The sequence below is a fragment of the Hyperolius riggenbachi genome, chromosome 9 (genome assembly GCF_040937935.1).
Source record: "Hyperolius riggenbachi isolate aHypRig1 chromosome 9, aHypRig1.pri, whole genome shotgun sequence".
NCBI classification, from domain to species: domain Eukaryota; kingdom Metazoa; phylum Chordata; class Amphibia; order Anura; family Hyperoliidae; genus Hyperolius; species Hyperolius riggenbachi.
Window position 1 is genome coordinate 167,880,283 of NC_090654.1, and position 22,269 is coordinate 167,902,551.

The 22,269-nt window shown below is 46.4% G+C and overlaps 1 protein-coding gene across 1 annotated transcript in view; it reads left to right on the plus strand.

Moving 5' to 3' along the window:
* The window catches only part of LOC137533581 (voltage-dependent calcium channel subunit alpha-2/delta-3-like), a 1,358,331-nt gene that overhangs the window by 576,492 nt on the left and 759,570 nt on the right, over positions 1–22,269 (plus strand). The gene's annotated exons all lie outside the window — the stretch shown is intronic.

Here is a 22,269-nt window from a genome sequence, read left to right on the forward strand (position 1 = left end):
ACCCCTACTAGCCGCTGATTGAAACTGCCAAATCTGTAAATCCAATAAATCCCACCTCTATTGCCACTATTACTCAGCTGGTGCTGGTAATTATAATATTAACCTTATTGTTTATGGTGGGCAAAATTACCTTGCACGGGCAGGTGCCATTATTACTTGTTTCGGTGTACATATGCCCTGCAGTCGGATGTGCTTTGCAGTACATGCATATTTCCATGCGTACTTATGCGCAGGAGCTGGGCACACATCAGGGCAGGTATTTAAACCCTGTAGGTGCCTAGTGCTGTTTATTAAAAGAACTTGTGATGATACCTGAGCCTCTCGTATGGTTTTCTGTTACATGTTGCTGTCCTTTAGATTGCCTGTGTTGATTTGTTCTACTGCATGTAGCCTGCCACAATCTCTGCTTGAACCTGATGACTTAGTGTCTGCCCCATCACAAACTCAGTCTGCACATAGAGTTGGGCCGAACGCCTGCGAACGGTTCCATGCGAACTTCTGTGGTTCGCGTTCGCGTCCCGCAGGCGAACCTTTGCGGAAGTTCGGTTCGCCCCATAATGCACATGGAGGGTCAACTTTGACCCTCTACATCACAGTCAGCAGGCCCAGTGTAGCCAATTAGGCTACACTAGCCCCTGGAGCCCCACCCCCCCTTATATAAGGCAGGCAGCGGCGGCCATTACGGTCACTCGTGTGCTGCCTGCGTTAGTGAGAGTAGGGCGAACTGCTGCAGACTGTCTCTCAGGGAAAGATTAGTTAGGCTTAACTTGTTCCTGTCTGGCTGCATACCTGTTCTGTGAACCCACCACTGCATACCTGTGCTGTGAACCCACCACTGCATACCTGTGCTGTGAACCCACCACTGCATACCTGTGCTGTGAACCCACCACTGCATACCTGTGCTGTGAACCCACCACTGCATACCTGTGCTGTGAACCCACCACTGCATACCTGTGCTGTGAACCCACCACTGCATACCTGTGCTGTGAACCCACCACTGCATACCTGTTCAGTGAACCTGCCACTGCATACCTGTTCTGTTCAGTGGACCCGCCACTGTATACCTGTTCATTGAACCCACCACTGCATACCTGTGCTGTGAACCCACCACTGCATACCTGTTCTGTGAACCCACCACTGCATACCTGTTCAGTGAACCCGCCACTGCATACCTGTTCTGTTCAGTGGACCCGCCACTGTATACCTGTTCAGTGGACCCGCCACTGCATACCTGTTCTGTTCAGTGGACCCGCCACTGTATACCTGTTCAGTGAACCCGCCACTGCATACCTGTTGTGTTCAGTGAACCTGCCACTGCATACCTGTTCTGTGAACCCGCCACTGTATACCTGTTCTGTTTAGTGAACCCGCCACTGTATACCTGTTCTGTTTAGTGAACCCGCCACTGCATACCTGTTCTGTTCAGTGGACCCGCCACTGTATACCTGTTCAGTGAACCCGCCACTGCATACCTGTTCTGTGAACCCGCCACTGTATACCTGTTCTGTTTAGTGAACCCGCCACTGTATACCTATTCTGTTTAGTGAACCCGCCTCTGCATACCTGTTCTGTTCAGTGGACCCACCACTGTATACCTGTTCAGTGAACCCGCCACTGCATACCTGTTGTGTTCAGTGAACCTGCCACTGCATACCTGTTCTGTGAACCCGCCACTGTATACCTGTTCTGTTTAGTGAACCCGCCACTGTATACCTGTTCTGTTTAGTGAACCCGCCACTGCATACCTGTTCTGTTCAGTGGACCCGCCACTGTATACCTGTTCAGTGAACCCGCCACTGCATACCTGTTGTGTTCAGTGAACCTGCCACTGCATACCTGTTCTGTGAACCCGCCACTGTATACCTGTTCTGTTTAGTGAACCCGCCACTGTATACCTGTTCTGTTCAGTGGACCCGCCACTGCATACCTGTTCTGTGAACCCGCCACTGTATACCTGTTCTGTGAACCCACCACTGCATACCTGTTCAGTGAACCCGCCACTGCATACCTGTTCTGTTCAGTGGACCCGCCACTGTATACCTGTTCAGTGAACCCGCCACTGCATACCAGTTCTGTTCAGTGGACCCGCCACTGTATACCTGTTCAGTGAACCCGCCACTGCATACCTGTTGTGTTCAGTGGACCCGCCACTGCATACCTGTTCTGTGAACCCGCCACTGTATACCTGTTCTGTGAACCCACCACTGCATACCTGTTCAGTGAACCTGCCACTGCATACCTGTTCTGTTCAGTGGACCCGCCACTGTATACCTGTTCAGTGAACCCGCCACTGCATACCTGTTCTGTTCAGTGGACCCACCACTGTATACCTGTTCAGTGAACCCGCCACTGCATACCTGTTGTGTTCAGTGAACCTGCCACTGCATACCTGTTCTGTGAACCCGCCACTGTATACCTGTTCTGTTTAGTGAACCCGCCACTGTATACCTGTTCTGTTTAGTGAACCCGCCACTGTATACCTGTTCTGTTCAGTGGACCCACCACTGCATACCTGTTCTGTGAACCCGCCACTGTATACCTGTTCTGTTCAGTGAACCCACCGCATCAGTGCACATACCTGTGCAGTTAAGTGAACCCACCTACCTACGTGAGTGCACGCAGTGTGATATACCACTCCGTGCATACCCGATATGGACAAAACAGGTAGAGGAAGAGGTAGTGCCAGAGCCAGAGGAAGGCCACCCGGCAGGTCTGCGCGAGGTCGTGTAAATGTAATTTCATGTGGACCTGGCCCACAGTACAGTGCTCGGAAGAAGGCACGTCCCATCACCTCCCAAGATTGTCAGGACGTGGTTGAGTATTTAGCGACACAGAACACCTCATCTTGCTCAGCCACCAGCGCTACTACTAGCACCACTTCCACTGCATTTGACACTTCGCAAGAATTATTTAGAGGTGAAATCACTGATGCACAGCCATTGTTGTTACAGCCAGATGAATTTTCACCAGCTCATATGTCTGAGTTACGCGGCAACACTATGGATGTAACGTGTCAGGAGGATGAAGGACCTACTGATGGTGCAAGTTTGGATTTGTCTGAGGCAAGCGAAGCTGGGCAGGATGACTACGATGATGACGGTAATAGGGATCCTCTGTATGTTCCCAATAGAGGAGATGAAGAGGGGGACAGTTCAGAGGGGGAGTCAGAGAGTAGTAGGAGGAGAGAAGTTGCTGAAAGAAGCTGGGGCAGCTCTTCGTCAGAAACAGCTGGTGGCAGAGTCCGGCACCATGTATCGCCACCTATGTACAGCCAGCCAACTTGCCCTTCAGCATCAGCTGCTGAGGTCCCCATAGTGCCCACATCCCAGGGTGGCTCAGCGGTGTGGAAATTTTTTAATGTGTGTGCCTCAGATCGGACCAAAGCCATCTGTTCGCTCTACCAACAAAAATTGAGCCGTGGAAAGGCCAACACTCACGTAGGGACAAGTGCCTTACGAAGGCACCTGGAGAAAAGGCACAAACAGCAATGGGATGGCCACCTGAGCAAAAGCAGCAGCAGCACACAAAAGCAAAGCCACCCTCCTTCTCCTCTTCCTCCTCCATCAGGTGCATTATCTGCTTCTGCCGCTTTCTCCCTTCCACCTTCACAGGCACCCTCCTCCACTCCGCCTCTGCCCTTGAGCGGTTCCTGCTCCTCTGCCCACAGCAGCAGTCAGGTGTCCGTGAAGGAAATGTTTGAGCGGAAGAAGCCAATTTCGGCCAGTCACCCCCTTGCCCGGCGTCTGACAGCTGGCGTGGCGGAACTGTTAGCTCGGCAGCTGTTACCATACCGGCTGGTGGACTCTGAGGCCTTCCGTAAATTTGTGGCCATCGGAACACCGCAGTGGAAGATGCCAGGCCGCACTTATTTTTCGAGAAAGGCCATACCCCAACTGCACCGTGAAGTTGAGAGGCAAGTGGTGTCATCTCTTGCGAAGAGCGTTGGGTCAAGGGTACACCTGACCACGGATGCCTGGTCTGCCAAGCACGGGCAGGGCCGCTACATTACCTACACAGCCCATTGGGTGAACCTGGTGGTGAACGATGGCAAGCAGGGCGCAGCGGACCAAATTGTGACACCTCCACGGCTTGCAGGCAGGCCTCCTGCCACCTCCTCTCCTCCTGCTACATGCTCTTCGCTGTCCTCCTCCTCCTTGGCTGAGTGGCAGTTCTCCTCTCCAGCTACACAGCCCCAGCTCCGCAGGGCCTATGCTGCATGCCAGGTATGATGCTGTCACACCATCTTAGACATGTCTTGTCTCAAAGCGGAGAGTCACACTGGAGCAGCTCTCCTGGCTGCTCTTAAGAAACAGGTGGACGAGTGGCTGACCCCGCACCACCTGGAGATAGGCAACGTGGTGTGCGACAACGGCAGCAATCTGCTTGCCGCTTTGCATATGGGGAAGCTGACACACATACCTTGCATGGCACATGTCATGAATCTAGTGGTTCAAAGATTTGTGGCAAAGTACCCTGGCTTAGCGAATGTCCTGAAGCAGGCCAGGAAGTTCTGTGGGCATTTGAGGCGGTCTTACACAGCCATGGCACGCTTTGCGGAAATTCAGCGCAAAAACAACATGCCGGTGAGACGCCTCATTTGCGATAGCCCGACTCGCTGGAACTCGACCCTGCTCATGTTCTCCCGCCTGCTAGAACAGAAGAAAGCCGTGACCCACTACCTCTACAACTACAGTAGAATGAAACAGTCTGGGAAGATGGGGATGTTCTGGCCCGACAACTGGACACTGATGGAAAATGCATGCAGGCTCATGCGGCCGTTTGAGGAGGTGACCAACCTGGTGAGCCGCAGTGAGGGCACCATCAGCGACTTAATTCCCTACGCTTACTTCTTGGAGCGTGCTGTGCGTAGAGTGGCGGATGAAGCTGTGAATGAGCGTGACCAGGAACCAATATGGCAGGAACAGGCATGGGACCAATTTTCATCAGACCCAGCTGTTTCCTCAACACCTGCGGCAGCACAGAGGGGGGAGGAGGAGGAAGAAGAGAAGTCGTGTGCAGAAGACGAGTCAGACTCAGAGGATGATGAGCAAGGTGTTTCTTTGGGGGAGGAGGAGGAGGAGGAGGGGACAGCGGCAGGAGAACAACCTCAGCAGGCATCGCAAGGGGCTTGTGCTGCTCAACCTTCCCGTGGTATTGTTCGCGGCTGGGGGGAGGAGGTTGACTTACCTGACGTCACTGAGGAAGAGCAAGAGGAGATGGAGGGTACTGGATCCGACTTTGTGCAGATGTCGTCTTTTATGCTGTCCTGCCTGTTGAGGGACCCCCGTATAAAAAACCTCAAGGGGAATGAGCTGTACTGGGTGGCCACACTACTAGACCCTCGGTACAGGCACAAAGTGGCGGACCTGTTACCAACTCACCGGAAGGTGGAAAGTATGCAGCACATGCAGAACCAGCTGTCAACTATGCTTTACAATGCCTTTAAGGGTGATGTGACGGCACAACGCCAGCAAGGTACCACTGCCACTAATCCTCCTCCCGTGTCCACGCAGTCAAAGACAGGACGCTCCAGCGATCTCATGGTGATGTCGGACATGCGGACGTTCTTTAGTCCAACGCCTCGCCGTAGCCCTTCCGGATCCACCCTCCACCAACGCCTGGAACGGCAGGTAGCCGACTACCTGGCCTTTAGTGTGGATGTAGACACTGCTGTGAACAGCGATGAGGAACCCTTGAACTACTGGGTGCGCAGGCTTGACCTGTGGCCAGAGCTGTCCCAATTTGCCATCCAACTTCTCTCCTGCCCTGCCGCAAGCGTCCTGTCAGAAAGGACCTTCAGCGCAGCTGGAGGCATTGTCACAGAGAAGAGAAGTCGCCTAAGTCACAAAAGTGTTAAGTACCTCACCTTTATCAAAATGAATGAGGCATGGATCCCGGAGGGCTGCTGCCCGCCCCAAGACTAAGTCAGTCCCCGCACACACAGCATCTCTGCCTGCACGCCGTGTGACTGGCTGCCTGGCCTGCCCCAAGAAGACTAAGTCGCTCCCAGTCCCTCCACACAGCATGTCTGCCTGCAGGCCGCTTGACTACCTTCTCCGCCACCACCAACAGGGTCCGGGACTCCAGGCGGATTGCTGAATTTTTTAGGCCGCTGCTAGCAGCGGCCGCTGTAATAATTTTTCGGGTGCGTGTACATGACTGCCTAATTTTTCTGGCTGCACTGCGGGCAGCTGCAACAACAAAAGAAAAGGCATGTACATGCGCCCATTCCCCTTCGTGATCATTACCTTGCCGTGGTGAAGGGGATGAGTGTCTCGGGGGGCACACCCACGATAATAAGGTCGTTGCCTCATTGTGGTCAGACCAAATTTGATCAGCTGGACAGTCACTGTTCTGTCATTCAGCTACATCAGCCAGGCGACCATATGGGCTGTAAAGCCACCAAAACCTGCACTCTCGCCATGGTGCGCACCAGTCCAGCACGGCCGTCACTACACAAACAGCTGTTTGCGGTGCGTTACACGGTGAGTTTGGCGTGTCAGTGTGAAGCAGTACCTTAATTACACTACCTGATTGATGTATACACATGCAAGATGTTTTAAAGCACTTTAGACCTGTCATTTAGCATTCAATGTGATTTCTGCCCTTAAAACACTGCTTTGCGTCAAATCCAGATTTTTCCCGGGGACTTTTGGCGTGTATCCCACTCCGCCATGCCCCCCTCCAGGTGTTAGACCCCTTGAAACATCTTTTCCATCACTTTTGTGGCCAGCATAATTATTTTTTTTTTCAAAGTTCGCATCCCCATTGAAGTCTATTGCGGTTCGCGAACTTTAACGCGAACCGAACCTTCCGCGGAAGTTCGCGAACCTAAAATCTGAGGTTCGGCCCAACTCTATCTGCACACCACTACTGATTGCCCTCTTCTGTCTGCTGTCTCCACATCAAATTTTTCGCTCTCCTCTCACCTCTGGGGGTGCGAGCCTGGTGGCCACGACCTGTTGGTTCCCTGTAGCTAAGGGGATAAACCTATGCAAACACAAGGAGAACATACAGACTCCATGCAAGTAGTACCCTAGCTGATATTTGAACCTGAGACCCTTGCTTCTTCAGAGTCCTTTCTCTCAATAAGCTTTTAATACATGTACAGTACATATTTGACAAATTGCATATAAGCAATAACTGTTGCGTTCATGCTTGCAGTGCATTAACTTAACATACTGCAAGATTCATTTTTTTCTGGAAAATGTGTGCATTCACATTATAATAAATCAGAGGCGAGGAGGAAAGTATGAATGCAAACTTATACTAAGGTGGTATAAACTTCACTGCAAGCAGACCCGTACTTATGCAAGCTGAATACAAATGCCACGCTGCATGTTAGCGCAAAAGGGGCCTTAAAGCAAAACCCAGTCAAATTCCCTCACTTGCTATGCAAACTTAAAGCACAACTAGGAAATTCTTAAGCTCAAAGGCCCAAAATAAGTTGTTGGGGTCATTGCAAAGACACGACTAATATTAGGTTTCATAGTTAATGAATCTTTATTGGCGTCAGCATGTAACCTTGGCTCTACTTACTGATTCATAACTTGGCAGTGTCTCCGGCGAAGTACCTGCTCGCTCAAGTAAGAGGCTGAAGTCAAGTCAGACTTTATTCCATACAGAAAAATCTTACTTGTCTCATGCAATATATCAGATAATGTTTACGCTTCTAATTTAACAAGACCATAGCACTGCATGGTGTAGTGTGGACAAAGCAAATTTTGTAAAGGTTAGATTGTAAGCATCGTATACCATGTTATTTACCGTATATATTGAGGGTGCTTTAGTGGCAAGAATAAAGTTATCATAGAGATTTCCCCAAGTTTGCTATTTTTATTTATTTATTGTACTTATAAAGTGCCTCCAACATATTAACCCAGTGCTGGACATTAGTTATGGTGCTATGCATCATACTGGTGGTACACATAAAGCGGCATTAGACTCCATAATTTAAAATTTACGTACCTATTCGAACATGGTTAAAAGAAAGTTTGAAAGCATTCCCTGCTCCACGATCAACTGCTTTTTCACCACTCACAGTTTCTTCCTGGTTGTGGCTGCCACATATTCATAGAGGAACACAACGTAAACCTGTGGTGGACTATAGGAATAACCTATGTATAGTAAAAGTCATACACATGGTCTTTCATACAAGAATACTATGTGTGGCCCAATGCACACCAAAACCTCTAGCAGATCCTCAAAACGGTAGCGGTTTTTGGAGCAGATTTCAGAGCGATTCTAGGCATGTTTAGAGAGGTTTTCTAAAGATGCCTAGCGTTTTTGGGAGCGTTTTTGTGCAGCAGATTACAAATATTGTTACAGTAAAGCTGTTACTGAACAGCTTCTGTAACAAAAACGCCTGGAAAAGCGCTCTGATCTAGCATTTTTTAGAGCTGTTTGCATTCTTCCTATACTTTACATTGAGGCAGAAACGCTTCTGCAAACCGCAAACCTGCAGCAAGAGACACATTTGCTGTTTGCTAAAAACCTCAAACCGCTGGTGTGTACCATCTCATTGAAATACATTAGCCAAGCGTTTTCACAGGCAGATGCGGTTGGCGGATCGCTTCTAAAACCACTCGGTGTGCACTGGGCCTGAGCCTGTGACAGGCTCAATTTGCACAACCAGCCTGCCAAACATTCCAAAGCCATAAAGGCACACTGCTTCCACAAATTTCCCTCACAAACAAGCAGAAATATACAGCATAGTCCAACTCTGTGTCTTTCTCTCAACCCCTTTCACTCACTGAGCTGCCCGGCATAAAATCAGATGAACAGCATTCTCTGACAGGAAAATGTGCTTGTTGTTGTATGCCCTGGATAGCGCCGCCGCCTCTCCCATCCTCCCTAGCTCGCTGTACTTGCCCGGCATCAGACCTCAGCGATGGAAGAGCAAGAAGAGCCATGCACAGTGCAGCGCCGTATTGTAACGGTCTTGTGTCGTAGCTCAGATGTCTGATTATGTGGTGATCTGCAGAATCACCAATAATGCAGACGCTATACCTGATTATGTGTGATCTGCAGAATCACCAATAATACCAGTATAGCAGACAAGGAGCTGAGTGTGTAGTGATTTGGTGCAACCGTAACTTTAATAGTTAAATGAGACCTCACCAGAGGGGCTGGTGAGGTATATCAGTACACTGACCGTGCACTAAGGTACAAGTTCCAGCAAGCTGGAGAAACAATACTGAAAAGGCTGAATCTCCCGAGGAGCGGGTGATTCAGAATGTACTGCAGCCAAGTGAACACCCGAGGAGCGGGTGACTCAGACTGTGCTGCAGCCTAGGAGAAATAATAATAATGCAATAACAGATCACCTAAAGAGCAGGCGATTAAGGCTGTACTGCAGCCTAGCAGATTCGCTTCACCAGAGGAGCTGGTGTAGCTCACACCTTACCAGTGGCGAGGGCCCACCGGTGAGTAGAATGGTCAGGCAGGCAAGGTACGGCAACAGAGAGGTAAGTATCGGTACAGAATCGTGAGGCAGGAGAGTAAACGGTAATCAGGCAGAGGTTCAGCAACAGGAAGGTACGTATCGATACAGAATCGTGAGACAAGAGAGTAATCGGTAATCAGGCAGAGATTCGGCAACTAGTAGGCAGATAGGCAAAAGTACAGGATCAGAAAACAGGATCAGGGTCAGAGTAATAGCTAAGAGTCATACACAGGAGATCAATATAATAAGCAATATCCTAGTCTAGGTGTGAAGTCCTTGGCATCAACACCTCGGAACTAGTCTAACAAATACACAGTAACAAAGTAGCAATATCCTAGACTAGGGGCTCGATTCACAAAGCGGTGCAAAGTGTTTGCACGCTGGTGAAAAGGCCCTTATCACGCCTAAACTCACTTTAGGCATGATAAGAAGAAACTCGCGCGAAGTTACCGCGCGTACGCGCATATGCGCGTAAGTGCGCGCGCAGCACCCGACGCTTCACGCGAACCTCCCATTAAGCCCTATGGGACTTTGCGCGCACGCTCACGCGCGTAGGCGCGGTAACTTCGCGCGAAGAGCAGGAAAAAGCGGTGATAACTCAGTGGTGAAAAGGTCATCACGCCTAAAGTCTTTTAGGCGTGATAACTGGGTTATCACCGCTTTGTGAATCAAGCCGTAGGTGTGAAATCCTTAGCATCAACACCTGGGATCTAGTCTAAGGTCTGAGTGCTAACATGCAAGTATTCACGACAACAGACAGCGTGTGAATGAAACCCCGAGGCTTAAGAAGCAGAGGAGACCTCACTGGCACGCCCCCCCCCCCCCATCAGCCAATCCTGGGTGCCGTGGGACTCCTCTGACGTCAGCCGACCAGCAGGTCAGCTGACGGGCTTCCTTCCCGCATAAAGGTCCAGTCTGTGCACGTGCCCGTGCGAGACGGCGACCCCCTGCACAACTCAACGTTCCGTCCTCGGCGTCCTAGACACCGGACGGATGGACGCATGGAGGCAACTGTGGCGGCAGTGCTGTTCGCCGCAGCTGCCTCGTATATTACACGTATACTGTAGTTCAAATACAGAAAGTTAGCGGTGATGTCACTTCCTGTATTCAGCGCTGCACTTTGTATTTCTCTTCCACTGAGGTCTGATGCCGGGCAAATACGGTGAATGAGGGGTGGCGAAAGAGACGCTATCCAGGGAGGCACAATGGCAGGGAACCTTCGAGGGAAGAGCCCCTGATATATTGCTCTAACAATGCGTTTGGATGCTGTGGAGTCCCGACTTCCGGTATGTGGGTTTTTTTGTCACCCCTGTGCACCGCACTTTGTGCCCTATGATAGGAACGCCCCGCATCCATTAAGACTTCGAGCATCAGGGAAGAGTGCTGGCTTCAACCAGCATGAGAAGTTTATTTAAGTAATTTAGAAGAAGTCTTTAGAATCAGATGCCTGGCAACATCTGGGTGGCAGATGATGATCTGCATGGAGTTTGGCTATTTCCCAAGTTTGAGTGACGTTCCATGGGCATATGGAGTAAGATAGAGCCCCTGGAATGTACTGTAGGTGTAAAAGGTGCTTTGCAATGGAAGGGAGGTTTGTTACGCCGCTTTTCAAAGTACCCTAACGTTAAAAGCCATTTTGGATGTTAGTGGCCAGGAGGTGCTTGTGGGCTCCGTGTTACTGGTCACCCAACCTACATGGTTGATTTAGGAAATAATAATGCTTTTGGAAGAGAGCAACACTTTTTTAAAGAAAAAAATATACATTTTATTGAATTTTACCAGGGTGTCATAAACTTTTTCCCTAATATACGGTGCTTCCCAGGGAAAAAGTTTATAGAACATCCTTGCTTGTTTCTATATGTAGAAAGAGTGACAATCAGACCTTTATTGCAAAGGAATTCTATGTGAAATGTGACATATTGTGGTGGGGATAACTGACTTCTTGAAGCACTGTCCATGGTACTGAAACCCAGTAAGGCATCTTTCCTACAGCATCACTGTAACAGTGGTATTTAATCATTGAAACATGCAAGAAAATACACATCAACCCTTATGAACTCCAATCAAGAGCTTTGAGCCCCTTGCTGCTATATTCATGTCAACCTGTATGACACCCAGAATTAAACTAGGTGCTTTTGATGAGGTCTCTGATTGCATCAATGTTAGTTACTGGGAAGTACTGACTCCTCTGCAGATATACTGTAGTACTGTGTGTGAGTTAAAGGACAACTGCAGTGAGAGGTATGTGGAGGCTGACATATTTATTTCCTTTTAAACAATACCAGTTGCCTGTCAGCCCTGTTGATCTATTTGGCTGCAGTAGTATCTGAATCACACCAGAAACAAGCATGCAGCTAATCTTGTCAGATGATCTGACAATAATAAAAAAGAAATAAAAAGATGCTTCAAAGCACCGCAGCACTCACTAATTATAATCAAACAAGCCATCTTTTTTATACTGCAATAGTTCAATAACACCAGTTAAAACAGATAAAATAGGGGTACAGCGCACAATGATTAATAGCATAATAGTACATGAAGCTCAGCAAAAGTGCCAAAATAAACGTGCAAATAATAACAACAGTTGCCAAGCATATATATACAGTATACATCTATATAATCACCGGTAGCTCGATCCACAACATAACCTGTGATTCCCATATAAACGTGCAATGAACATCAAGTATAAAGTGTACAGCACATATACATATATCAAGTATACTGTATCCAGGATAATGAAAGTGCAAAGTGTCTGAATAATGTGCAACAGTGTAAAAAACGGTGCTAAATGTCTGAGGTAGATGTGGTTACGTAGGAGAAGAAACTGAAACAAGTGAAGGGACAGATAGGACCATTCAAACAGGATGGACAGCGTGCAGCATGCTGGAAATAGAATTAGAAACCAATCCCAGAGAGAGAAAATACTTGTGTAGTGAAAAAGTACAAAATTGGTGTAGAAAGTAGAGCTTAGCGGAGCGAACAAGGATAGGGGAGCACGCCTCTTAAATTTCCATCACGATTCGCTGCTAGAGAATACAGCTTCCTCTGGGCATGATGGGATGGCTTTTTTGATTATACTTAGTAAGTGGTACGGTGCTTTGGAGCATCTTTTTGTTTCTTTTTTGTTATTGTATTCTTCATGGTCCATTCTGCACACTCTCCTAACTGTTACCCTATTATCATTGGAGGTCGTTGATGGCGCTTTCCCATTTTTGTTTTTTTTTCCAGATCTGACAATAATTTGAGAAACACCTGATATACTGCATGTTTGTTCAGGGTCTGTAGCTAAAGGTATTGGAGGCAGAGAAATCAGCAGGACAGCCAGGCAATTGGTATAGATTAAAATGAAATAAATATGGCAGCTTCCACATACCTCTTGCTACAGTTGTCCTTTCAAATTAGGTTTTGAAAACCATCTTTGGGAGAACGCTGGGTCCCAGGTTCAAATCCCAGCCAGGTCAAAATCTGCAAAGAGTTTCTATGTTCTCCCTGTGTCTGCATGGGTTCCCTCTGGCACTCCGGTTTCTTCCTACATCCCAAAAACATACAGATACGTTAATTGCCTTCCCCTAAAATTGGACCTAGACTATGATATGATATGATCAGTGCTGCGTAATATGTTGGCGCTTTATAAATACAATTAATAATAATAATAATAATAATGATACATGCACTACTTGATAGATACATACATAGACATATGACTATGGTAGGGATTAGATCAGCCTTTCTCAACCTTTACCCTGGAGGAACCCTGCAAAAAATGTTTGGACCTCAAGGAACCCCTGCAAACAATTTTTTGATCTCGAGGAACTCCTGCATTTATTTTGCAGGAGGCATGGTCCTTAAAAGTATGTGTAGCTGTTTATGTCACTACTCCCTATTACACTGCCACTCATACTGTCCCCTGAGCCCCCAATTTAGTGCTTCTTCTTACAGTAACACCTATTATAGTGTGCTCTATTATGCTTCCCCAAGATAGGGGAAATGCCAAGGAACCCCTGCAGAGTGCTCAAGGAACCCTGGGGTTCCAGGGAACCCTGGTTGAGAAAGCCTGGATTAGATTGTGAGCCCCTCTGAGGGACAGTTAGTGACAAGACAATAAATATATAAATACTTAAAATAATGATATTATCACAAGTATTTTTCTTGTTGCAGATGACAATCAATCATCCCTGTCACTCTCAATGAGTAAGGGAAACCACGGGTTGTCCCGTATTCAATGCCAAGCTGCTGCAGCTAAAGCAAATAACATTTTGGGATGCATTAAAAGAGAAATAAATACTTGGCATTCTTGCATAATATTGCCCCTGTTTAACTCTCTAGTAAGGCCTCATCCACATTACAGGAAAGATATTGCAGTTATGGAGCAGGTGCAGAGACGAGGTTGGAAGATCTCACTTCCCAGGAAAGGTTGGATAAACTGGGCTTGTTTAGTCTGGAGAAAAGACGCCTTATGCTACGTACACACATGCGACAACGATCGTTCGTTAAGAACGACGAACGAACTTTTAATTGATGAAAGAACGACCTAAGTAAAGATAGTTTTAAAATGTGTGTAACGATCTGATCGTTAGAACGAACGTTACATCACAGAAAGCAACTATTGCGCCTGCGCATAAAAATGAGAAGTTCCATGGAGAAATAGTGAAATGCGCATGTCAAGCCTAGTACGAACGATCGTTTCCAACGATGTACTACTTTTGCAAACGATCGTCGTTGGTTAAAATCCGCCGAGACAGAACTTTCTTTTGTAGCGATTTGGCTCGTTCGTCGTTTGCCTTAATAGTCGGTGGTTCGTTTTTTGTAACGATCGTCGTTGGTAAAGATCGGGGAACGATCGTTACAAACGACTATAGTCGCATGTGTGTACGCACCTTTAGAGAAGATCTAATTAATGTGTATAAATGCATCAGAGGAAATTATAAGAGCTTGGCTGATGAGCTTTTTCTCCCTAGGCTAAGGGCCATTTCAAACTGGCAGCTGCCAGTGGGGCCTTCACCAGGCTTTTTTATTCATGACAAGAAAAAAACATTTTGAAATTTAAAACAATATTAGGGTTTAGAACATTAACACGCGCACTGTGAATTTATGCAAATTATGATTTGTAATGACAGGTCTACCATCAGCCTCACACTGAAAACGCAAGCATATAAAGTGGAAAGCAGGTGATGGCCTAGATGAAATAAATACTTACATTAGATAATCTGAAACAGATCATTATGAAATATGTTGTCCTGTTTCACTATATCTTTGAAACTGTGTGGTAAAAATTAAAAGTGACAGGTCTTACACACAGTGTCCACTTATTCTCATTTAGCATATACAAACACTAGCAATTATCAGTGTTTACAACATAGCTTTCTATTTCCCAGGCCGATAACCAGTAATTTCAACAGAGACACCTTGCAATTGCTAGGTCAAGCCATCCTGTGTAATTAGTTGAATTAAAAAAAAAACCCACCATTACCCACATAATGTAATTTATTGTGAAGTACCTGAAGGTCTCTTGAATGTAAGTTTGTGATTCATGCAAACATACAGATGGTGTGTGTGTGCGTGTGTGTGCGTGCGTGCGTGTGTAGGTGCGTGCGTGTGTGTGTGTGTGTGTGTGAATTATGTCTGGAAATGAGCTCACTGGTTAACTCCAATTTGTCATTTGAATTTACTGTATTGAGGAATTCACAACATGCTAAATAAACATTCCTGAGTTCTAAACTACAACCTTTGTGATGCATTTAATGTGATGCAAATAATTCAGACGACACAAATCATTATGCTAAATGTAAGCATCTTGGAAATGGACCAATTAAATGCTGACACTGCGGCATTTGATTTATCCATTTTCAAGCTGCAAACATTTGCATACAATTAACATAAATCTTTGCATCAATTCAGACCTTACTTGCACATACCCAGTAAGGATACTCCTGTAAACATCCATGCTTGCACACTAAAGTAACCTATTTGACTTTATGAGTTGAATAGGTAGAGAGGTACCCAATGCTGGAATGGTAGGCTGTTAAAGAATCTTGAAAACCTCTGGACTATCCAGAGGTCTTCCACTACTGAGATATCTGTCTTTTTATGTCATTTTTCTTCAGGATTGCATTAAAGGAATACTATCAATGCCCAAGTGTTCTCAAATGACAACGTACAAATAATGTCTAAGTAACTGTTAACATTTTCCTACTATTCATGTTACATATCAGAGGCAAAAGCTTTAATCAATTTGTATGTAGATTTTAGCTTTCATATGCACTGTAGAAGGAAAGGGGCTGGCGCTACATAGGTCCAGAGCCGGATTAAGGCTAAATGGGGCCCTAAGCAAAGTAACTGATTTGGGCCCCCCCATCATGTCGTAATAGAATCAGAATATGCAGCTGCACAGCAACATGCCGCACACACTGGGGCAGCCGAGCTACTGGTTGCTATGGGCAACAGCCCGCTTTCCTCTGTGGGTGCACAATGCAGGGAATAGCAGCGGCAAAATGCAGAGTGAGAGATGAATGGCTGGGACATTTGCACTCAGGGGCTGGGGCACCCCTGTGAAGAGGGCGTCAGATATCACAGCAGCAGCACTTTCCCCCTGCATCTCCAGCCTGGCAATAGCAGAAAGCTCTGGACACCGTCAAACCGGAAGCCGTTCCCCAGACAGAATTACATAACGACCCCCACCACCGAACAACCGATTTCCTCCCAAACTAGACAGCCACTATGCAGCCTCCATCCCAGTGAATACGATAGTCCAGCAGAGAAGGCAGCCGCAGCGGGGGAAAATGACAGCACCAGATGACTCACATTCACCTATTGCGATCCAAGCATAGAGGTCCCGTCATCCGGAGCCCATCTGTCTCCTCTAGAGTGCTGCCGTTCTGTTACTACTACTATTACTACTTCCTACTTCCTGTCTGATCTGAGAATCAGGAAGTTCAGAGCGGGCGGCTGCACTGTAGAAGAGACAGATGGGTTTCAGATGAGGGGATCTCTATCACTTGGATCATGGATAGGTGAGTGAGCGTTTGCCATCTGCTGCTATCATTCTTGCTGCAGCTGTGGTTCTCTGTGGGAAGGGAGGGAGGAGTGGGCAGCAGCAGAGCGCACAGTAGCAGGAGGGGGGCCTAGGAGGAGAGCCTGGCTCTGAAGACAATCAGCATCGCAGGGCATCATTTGACAAGACAAGACAAATAACATTTATATTGCGCTTTTCTCCTGGCGGACTCAAAGCGCCAGAGCTGCAGCCACTAGGATGAGCCCTATAGGCAGTAGCAGTGTTAGAGAGACTTGTCTGAGGTCTCCTACTGAATAGGTGCTGGCTTACTGAACAGGCAGAGACGAGATTCGAACCCTGGTCTCCTGTGTCGGAGGCAGAACCCTTAAAGGGACTCTGAGCGGTGCCTGTGGGTATGCCTTTAAGCATACCCACAACAAATGAATTACATCCTCACACCTACCAGCATGATGTTTGTAATTATATCCCCCTGGGTTCCTTATATTTCATTGCATTGTGCTGAATCGAGCTGCCGACTTTGAAGAAAAAAGTCGTCCTGTGTAATACAATGTAACTATGGATAGATGCATATTATTTTGAAGCTCTCTTTCTCCTCTTTCCAATGATAGATAAACTGCCACCCTACACCTTTTAGTTTTCGCGTTAGAAATTGCCGCGGCCGCAATTTCGATCACGAAAATAGCGTAAACTAAAAGGCATAGGGTGGCTGTTTATATATCATTGGAAAGAGGAGAAAGAGAGCTTTTAAATGATATGCATCTTTCCATAGTTACTGCACTGCTCAGAGTCCCTTTAACCATTATACCATCCAGCCACTGCTGACAGGATGGCGAGGGCTGGTTTATGTGCTGATGGGGCCCCTTTGACTCTGAATGGGGCCCCAAGCGACTGCTTTTGTTGCCTGGTCGGTAATCCGGCCCTGCATAGGTCCCACGTGCGAGTGAGGCTTGGGTAGTGATAAAGCTCTCACCCTTCAACAAGGCTACTTCAGTGTGCTCTGGCATATAGATACAGTATATGCTTTGCATGGAGCATGAAAGTGAACTGGCACTGTTGAAATGTAGCTTTATTTTTATCCAAGTTTAAAACAGCTGCTCAATAAGGCAACGTTTCGTCACAAAAATACGTGAATAACAATTGCACATACCATCATGGGTGAGGGCTGATGTTGGATGCGGTAGGTGCTGGGAGATGGAGCCTAAGCTATGCTCCAGCATCCACCGCATCTAACATCAGCCCTCACGCATGATGGTATGTGCAATTGTGATTCACGTATTTTTGTGACGAAATGTTGCCTTATTGAGCAGCTGTTTTAAAGGAGAACTGTAGAGAGAGAGGTGTATGGAGGCTGCCATATTTATTTCCATTTAAGCAATACCAGTTACCTGGCTATCCTGCTGATCCTCTGCCTCTAATACTTTCAGCCATAGACCCTGAACAAGCATGCAGCAGATCAGGTTTTTCTGACAATTTTGACAGATATGACAAGATTAGCTGCATGCTTGTTTCTGGTGTGATTCAGACACTACTTCAGCTAAATAGATCAGCAGGGCTGCCAGCCAACTGGTATTGCTTAAAAGGAAATAAATATGTCAGCCTCCATATACCTCTCACTACAGTTCTCCTTTAAACTAGGATAAAAATAAAGCAACATTTCAACAGTGCCGGTTCACTTTCACTCTCCATGTGAAGCAAAGATTTTAGCTTTGTTTGGAATGTCTCATTTGCAGAGGTATGAATCTGTATGACCCTCTGCAGTCTGACATGCTAAGAACAGTGTAATATTAAAGCAGATTATTTGAAAACAGGTATCAGTTTTCACACACTACAGTATTTTACAAATGTTTATGTTGCACATAAGATACATTTCCTCTACTCTCTATGAGAGAAATATCTGACTGAGTTCTCTGCACACAGTGTTAAAGAGACTCTGAAGTCTCTCAAAATACAGGTTTTTCTTTTAAAAACCTCTTTAACATCAATGCCCTAACTGAAACGCGCGTATCTCCTACTCTCCTCCGCCCCTCTCAGGGAAGGAAGACTGAGAGGGGCGGGCAGAGGCGGAGATCCATGCAGATGGACGCGTGTAGAGGCAGAGCTATAGCCCAAAGCTCTGCCTCTATACGGAAGCGCTCCACACAATGTGCCTCGGGGAGTTTGGGGTGATTTATTAAGTGTTCAGCCACTGGGATTGTGGCGTTTCAGTTAGGGCATTGATATTAAATAGGATTTTAAAAGAAAAACAGGCATTTTGGGAGATTTCAGTGTCTCTTTAACAGATACACTGTGGGGGAATTTCCCCCCTCCCCTCATGGCTGAGTCTGCCATCAGAATTTCAGCAGATTGCCCTCTGAAAAATTTGAAAGGAATTAGATAACAGTAATCAAATAGATAAGCAGGGAAATGTATACACCAGTACTTAGCAGCACTTCCCAAACATTTCCTATCTCAATTGGAAAAAAAACATGCTAATCGATAGTGTTCCTTTAAATATTGTGCATGTGTGCTAACCCATGGGTCATATTATAAAACATTTGTAGTTTTGTGACTTAAGGTATTTACAGTAGATGCTTAAATAAATCAATTTTCAATATGTGGTCTGGTACCCATTCAACTTAAAATGTTTATTTTTTTATATATTGTCTAGGGCTGGTTCACATGGGCTTCTGCTGAGCGTTTCGATCAAACGCTGTGGTGTTTTTTTTTTTTTAACCACCCTGGCGTTCTGATTAAATCGCCAGGGTGGCTGCGGGAGGGTTTTTTTTAAATAAAAAAAAAACTATTTCATGCAGCCAACTGAAAGTTGGCTGCATGAAAGCCCACTAGAGGGCGCTCCGGTGGCGATCTTCCGATCGCCTCCGACGGCAAGAGATAACACGGAAGGCCGCAATGAGCGGCCCTCCGTGTTTCGCTTCCCTCGTCGCCATGGCGACGAGCGGAGTGACGTCATGGACGTCAGCCGACGTCCTGACGTCAGCCGCCTCCGATCCAGCCCTTAGCACTGGCCGGAACTGTTTGTTCCGGCTACGCTGGGCTCGGGCGGCTGGGGGGACCCTCTTTCGCCGCTGCACGCGGCGGATCGCCGCGCTGCAGCGGCGATCAGGCAGCACACGCGGCTGGCAAAGTGCCGGCTGCGTGTGCTGCTTTTTATTTGGTTGAAATCGGCCCAGCAGGGCCTGAGCGGCAGCCTCTGGCGGTGTTGGACGAGCTGAGCTCGTCCAGACCGCTCAGCAGGTTAAATTAAAGAATGCCAGTGTCAGCAATATAGTTACCTCTGCTGCAGGAAACGGCATCACCGCTTCCGCGTCTGACGTCACCTTGTCCGCAGCGGCATCCCCGCAGGCTCCCCTCCGCAGGCCGGGCATCTCCTCATTGCACAGGCATAGATTGTCACGCACGCGTGACAGGCGGTGTGAGCTTTATGCATTAAGGAGGCGAGTCAGCTGACACGCCGGTCAGCTGACCTCGGCCGCCACCTCCGCAGTGCTGATTGGTCGGCTCGCTCTGGGTGGGCCTTTTGGATTAGCTGCCTATACTTAAACTCAGGGCTTTCAGTAGCCCGTTGTCTGTTGTTGCTGAAACTTTGCAGTGAAAGCTCTCAGACCTTAGTCAGATCCGTGTGCGTTTGATCCGGCAGGACCCTGGAGATTCAGACTTAGCTTAGGAAAAAACATACCATTGTATATTGATTTTCTGTGTATGACTATTTGCCTGAACCTTTGATTATCCTCTCTGCCTCTTGATCTGATCTGCTGCCGACCTCAACTCTGATCTTGCCTGCTGATTCTGTACTTTCGCCCATCTGATCTGTTACCGACCTCGGCCTGTTTTCTTACTACGATTTTGTCTGACGATTATGTACCGCTGCTGACCGACCTGTTACTGACTTTGCTCGTACGACCACTCTCTGGTTAGTGATAGTCCCAGTCATCTAAGGGCTATCACTAAAGGAGTACTCCTAGTATTACTGTGCACTAATACACGTGTGATTACACTCTGAATAAAGTACTGACTACTGTTCTGATAGAGCACGTTCTGATCATCAGATACGCCACTGATCATTACAGCCAGCATTTAACAGCTTAGCTTTTAAAAGCTTTCAGGAAGGCTTTTAATGGCTTTCAGGAGAGCGTTGCATTTTCTGGGTTTTTGGTGGCTTTTACAGGAAGTATATGGAAAGGCTGGGCTCTTATGGGCTTTCTTTGGCTTTTATGGGCATTCATTGGCTTTAGATGACTTTCAAACGCATTCTAGAAGCTGCATGCTGCTTTTGAGATGAGACGAGACGCTGGGATCAACTGCCAGGCTTTCATGAAAGCCTGCAAAAGCTTGTACTAAACTTGCATGGGAGGGCGGTAGATCCCTAAAAACGTTACTTTTAGAATGCTGCGTTTAAGGCTCCCTGCACACCGCAAATCCGTTTCGCGATTCCGTTTCTGATTCCGATTTGCAATTCTGATTTTCCCTGAATGCAATCAACAGAAAAACGGAGGAAAAAACGCAGCATGCAGTAACGATTAAAAATCGTAATCGGATGTAAAAAACGATTAAGAATCGGAATCACATGCAGTGTGCAGGGAGCCTAATGCCAGCAAAACGTCCATGTGAACCAGCCCTCCTTCCTCTTTTTTTGTAGCATATCAGGGATGCGTAATACCTACATATCATTTTTTTTTTCAGTCTAGGTGTGTATTTCTGGATTGGATCTTATTTGTATGTTTACTGTGTATATCTTTTTTATCATAGTATCCATTAACCTTCCTAGCAGTATGAACAACCCTGACTCATCCATAAAAAACTAGCTAGGAACGGTAAGTTCCTGATGTTGGGCAATTTGTATAAGACGTGATAAAACATTTGCAATTGGATCCAATACAAAAAATTCTAAGTGTAAAAAATAAAGCAGCAGCAAACATTAAAGTAAATAAAGTATATATATATATATATATATATATATATATATATATATATATTTTAAAAATACATGCTTTTTATATTGCGGACAGCTTGCAAGTGGTCAGCAAGAAAAAATATTGCGATATTAAGAAATGCTTTGGGGAGGTTAAGTTACCGGTATATACAGTAGCTTGATCTTTATGTAGATGAAACATATGTTGTGAAATATAAGGGGATAATATTTGTAGACACTGCTTCTGTTTGAATGGAAAAAACAAGGATAATAATGCCCTAGTGTCAATAAACAGAGGAGATATCGTCTTAGTGTTTAATGCTATGTTGGATTTGCTGAGTTACATTTGTACAATAATCCTTTGGGATTTTGAAAACTCTGTACATTACATCTTTTATAAATATTTTATGTACATTAACAGCCACTTGGAGCAGAGACTATCCTTCCTTCCTGTAGTGCTGACAGTGTAGGGGATCATTTCCGTTGTGCACTTACATGGTATTTGTTTAGGTATAGAGCAAGAAGTTTTGAATCAGGATGATACAATTTATTGGCTAACTTAGAGATGGATAAACAGTGAGCTTCCGGCTTATAAAAAGCCTTCGTCGGACTGGTTCCTGACCAAAACTGAAAAACACAGCTTATATACACTGACGTACAGAGAAGAAACATTCTTTAGCAAACATAAATGTAATTAGATGCCTCAACTGTTACTGAGGAGGCTTTCCCAGGCATCCTGGCTAAATTGATAAGATCAATAGAATCCTCAACATGACATGAAACCGACTCTGGTGATGGGGAGACATCATAAATTCCGAGTTCAAATTGTAACTGGGCTGGTTACATGCACCATTAATTCTAAGCTTAAGAGAATTGTGGCATTTAAAGCCAGCACATGAAAGC